Raw genomic sequence first — 4,934 nt, forward strand, 5'->3', positions numbered from 1 at the left:
TCTCTACTGTTTTAGGCCCACGGTGCTGGGATCCGCTCTCTACTGTTTTAGGCCCACGGTGCTGGGATCCTCTACTGTTTTAGGCCCACGGTGCTGGGATCCTCTCTCTACTGTTGTAGGCCCACGGTGCTGGGATCCTCTCTCTACTGTTGTAGGCCCAAGGTGCTGGGATCCTCTCTCTACTGTTGTAGGCCCACGGTGCTGGGATCCTCTCTCTACTGTTGTAGGCCCAAGGTGCTGGGATCCTCTCTCTACTGTTGTAGGCCCACGGTGCTGGGATCCTCTCTCTACTGTTGTAGGCCCAAGGTGCTGGGATCCTCTCTCTACTGTTGTAGGCCCACGGTGCTGGGATCCTCTCTCTACTGTTGTAGGCCCAAGGTGCTGGGATCCTCTCTCTACTGTTGTAGGCCCACGGTGCTGGGATCCTCTCTCTACTGTTGTAGGCCCAAGGTGCTGGGATCCTCTCTCTACTGTTGTAGGCCCACGGTGCTGGGATCCTCTCTCTACTGTTGTAGGCCCAAGGTGCTGGGATCCTCTCTCTACTGTTGTAGGCCCACGGTGCTGGGATCCTCTCTCTACTGTTGTAGGCCCAAGGTGCTGGGATCCTCTCTCTACTGTTGTAGGCCCACGGTGCTGGGATCCTCTCTCTACTGTTGTAGGCCCAAGGTGCTGGGATCCTCTCTCTACTGTTGTAGGCCCACGGTGCTGGGATCCTCTCTCTACTGTTGTAGGCCCAAGGTGCTGGGATCCTCTCTCTACTGTTGTAGGCCCACGGTGCTGGGATCCTCTCTCTACTGTTGTAGGCCCAAGGTGCTGGGATCCTCTCTCTACTGTTGTAGGCCCACGGTGCTGGGATCCTCTCTCTACTGTTGTAGGCCCAAGGTGCTGGGATCCTCTCTCTACTGTTGTAGGCCCACGGTGCTGGGATCCTCTCTCTACTGTTGTAGGCCCAAGGTGCTGGGATCCTCTCTCTACTGTTGTAGGCCCACGGTGCTGGGATCCTCTCTCTACTGTTGTAGGCCCAAGGTGCTGGGATCCTCTCTCTACTGTTGTAGGCCCACGGTGCTGGGATCCTCTCTCTACTGTTGTAGGCCCAAGGTGCTGGGATCCTCTCTCTACTGTTGTAGGCCCACGGTGCTGGGATCCTCTCTCTACTGTTGTAGGCCCAAGGTGCTGGGATCCTCTCTCTACTGTTGTAGGCCCACGGTGCTGGGATCCTCTCTCTACTGTTGTAGGCCCAAGGTGCTGGGATCCTCTCTCTACTGTTGTAGGCCCACGGTGCTGGGATCCTCTCTCTACTGTTGTAGGCCCAAGGTGCTGGGATCCTCTCTCTACTGTTGTAGGCCCACGGTGCTGGGATCCTCTCTCTACTGTTGTAGGCCCAAGGTGCTGGGATCCTCTCTCTACTGTTGTAGGCCCACGGTGCTGGGATCCAGTCTCTACTGTTGGAGGCCCACGGTGCTGGGATCCAGTGTCTACTGTTGGAGGCCCACGGTGCTGGGATCCTCTCTCTACTGTTGGAGGCCCACGGTGCTGGGATCCTCTCTCTACTGTTGGAGGCCCACAGTGCTGGGATCTAGTCTCTACTGTTGTAGGCCCACAGTGCTGGGATCCACTCTCTCCTGTTGTGGGCCCACAATGTTTAGCAACAGTAATAGAGTATATATTCTATTCCTTGTATTCAGGGTGCTTCTTGGATAACTAATTTTCATGTGTTTGGTCTATACCATTAGTAAGGTTCCCCCAAGGTACTCTGAACTGAATAAATGTATTAAGGGGAATATGGTAAGTACAGTAATAAACTTACCACCAACCATAGAGCAGCCAGGTAAATGAAGTTAATTGAAGATAACAGGTACAGTTTGTCCCTGTGGTTCTTTTGGCCAATTGCTTGCTTGTATCTGATTCTTTGGTTTCATGTCCTCTCATTGGGTTAGGGGAGGCACAAGGGCATGGGCTATACATGTTTTTCACTATCTTAGCCCCAGAGCCAGAGTATTCCCTGAGAGATGACAGATCTTCAAATAATTATGCAGCGAATGAATTAATCAGAGTATGAATTAAGTGAAGACCAAAGTTCAAATTTCAGTCCCGCTATGTAACAATGGAGACATAAACAGTCACAATATATAATAATATACAGTATATATAACCAGCACATTAACTTCATGCATCGATATTATTGCTTAGGCTAAAGATAAGTACAACTGGGGCTGGAGAGATGGCTCAGCGGTTAAGAACACTGACTGTTCTTACAGAAGACCCGGGTTCGAATCCCAGCACCCACATGGCAGCTAAGAACTGTCCATAACTCCAGTCCCAGGGGATCCGACAGCCTCTTCTGACTTCCACGGGCATTGCACGACATGGGTGCACCTAACCTACATGCAGGCAATACACAAATACACATAAAATAAAAATAATAAAATATTTTTTTAAAAAAGATAAGTACAACTTAATTTAGACTAAATCAGTCTTGGTAACCAATGCATGTAATCTCAGTTGTTGGGTGGTGGAAGATAAAAGATCAGGAATTCAAGGCCATCCTCAGCTACCTAGCATCGTTAACTACTTGGGCTATGGGAGATCCTGTCTCAAACAACAACAAAGTAGGGCCAGTGAGATGGCTCAGCCTGTAAAGATGCCTGCTACCAATTCTGAGGACCTGAATTTGATCCTTGGGACCCACAAGGGTTAAGGGGAAAACGGACTCCAAAAGTTGTCCTCTGACCTCCAATCCCATGCTGTGTATGGGTACACACACACATGAAAAATAAAAATAAATAGTAAATAAAATGTAATTATAAAAAGTAAATTTAAAGAAAAAAACTCAGTGGTGTGGTAATCCAGGTACTCAGGAAACTGAGACAAGAAAACCAAAAGTTCAAGGCCTCCTGTATTCTAATTAAATTCAAAAAGACTGGGAAGTAGAAAGGGGCTTAATTAAGAAGAAGAAGGTGAAGCCGGGTGTCGTGGCGCACACCTGTAGTCCCAGCACTTGGGAGGCAGAGGCAGGCGGATCTCTGTGAGTTCATGAGTTCCAGGACAGCTGGGGCTACAGGAGACCCTGCTTCCAAAAGACAAAAAAAAAAAAAAAAAAAAAAAAAAAAAAAAGTGATCATCAGGAGTGGGAGGGGGTGACAAAAGGGGGTACCTGGGTATGAATATGATGAAAATACATTATATTCATATATAAAAATGTCAGTGAAACCCATTAACTTTCCTGTACTATTAACATATGCTAATTAAAAACTTGAAAAATTAAAGATCAAGATCTAAGGCTATAGAGTAAATTGAAGGCCAGCCCCAGCCATTTGTGCTGTTTGAGACAGGGTTTCAACTATGTAGCCTTCACTCACAGCTCACAGCCCATCTTTCCTCCTCTCCCTCCCAACTTCTGGGATTGCAGATTTGTATCACCATGCTCAGCTCACCCCTGTCAACTTAATGAGACTTTCAATATAATTTTTTTTAATATAAAAGATGAGCACAATGGCACACACCTGTAATCCTACCACTAGGAGGCTGAGAAAGGATCACAGGAGAACCACCATGCGTTTGAGGCCAACCTGGGATAAAAATGCACTTGCAGGCTAGCTTGTCTTTAAAGAAGAAAAGAAAAGAAAAAAAAAAAAAAACAGGCAACTCTCCTTTGAGGAGTTATGGTAGTTTTATGTTGTGATAAAATGATCAGAGAGGAAAAGGTTCATTTTGCTTATTGATCCCAGTCAATCATTGAGGAACCAAGGCAGGAGCTAAGGCAAGAACCTGGAGGCAGAAACAGGCAGAGGCCTTGGAGGAATGCTGCTTATTGATGTTCCTCTGGCTTGCTCAGCTACCTTTTTTATACAGCCCAGGCCCACCTGCCTAGGGATGGCACCCCTACATCAATCAGCAATTTTCTTATCTCACAGACATGCCCACAAAGCAATCTGATGAAGGAAATCTCTCAATTCAGGTTCCCCCTTCCCAGGTGACTCTAGTTTCTGTCAAGGTGGCAAAGACTAATCAACACAGGAGCTTTTACCCACACTTGGGTGTCTTAGGTTTTGAACTCTTCTTTGGGACGTCTACATCCATGCTCTCAAATGTGTCTGAATTTCTTCTGAGCACTGCTCTTTTAACACTTGTGCTTTGAAACGTCTATTAAAATATCTCTAATAAACCCCAACTCTGCTTCACTGTACATAGTGGCAGTTGCTGACTTCTGGACATGACATGGCTGTTGCAGTCTTGAACTCACAGCAGCTGTGACTACCTGCACAAGACCTGCACAAGATTGGGCCAACCCTATCATGGAAAGGGTAGCAGGAAATGGGGCCCCATCCCTTCCTGAGGATTTAGGTGCAGTTATCATTTGATGGGAGAGGGAGAGAGTTTTTTTTTCAGTGGTATAGTCACTAGTGAGATGCCCGTGAAAGCAGGACATTTCCTGGTTGGAAAGAGGAACGGGGTTAGTGGGAGTTGGACAAGAAAGGGTAATGAAGGTGAATGTGATCAAAATACATTAGGCACATACTTGAACACATGATAATCAAACTCATTATGTATCACTAATGTTAATAAAAGCATTTTTTAAAAATTGTTGCTCTTTTCAATATTACTAAAAAGAATAATGCCCTCCTGCAGTATGACAATAGAGAATCTACTTTTTTGTAATCCATTCCTCTTGTCTAGAAATGCTGACAGTCCTCTCCTTTCCCCCTTGCATACTGGTCTAGTTAAAGATGCAGGAGGCAGTAGAAAGTAGTTGCTGCTGCTACTGCAGTCCCTTCTCTGAGCTATTTGTGGAAACGCATTTAAAACACCAGAAAACATGTTGGAAAATAGCTGTCATTGTGTAAAGTGGTGATAAGTAATCTCAGAAAACAGGAGACAAGTTAAAAGTCCCTATACTCTTGTATATCCCAGGTTAACTGTTCACAATTTTAATT

This window comes from Nannospalax galili, unplaced genomic scaffold (genome assembly GCF_000622305.1).
Source record: "Nannospalax galili isolate Female #2095 unplaced genomic scaffold, S.galili_v1.0 scaffold1154, whole genome shotgun sequence".
In the NCBI taxonomy this organism is placed as follows: Eukaryota; Metazoa; Chordata; class Mammalia; order Rodentia; family Spalacidae; genus Nannospalax; species Nannospalax galili.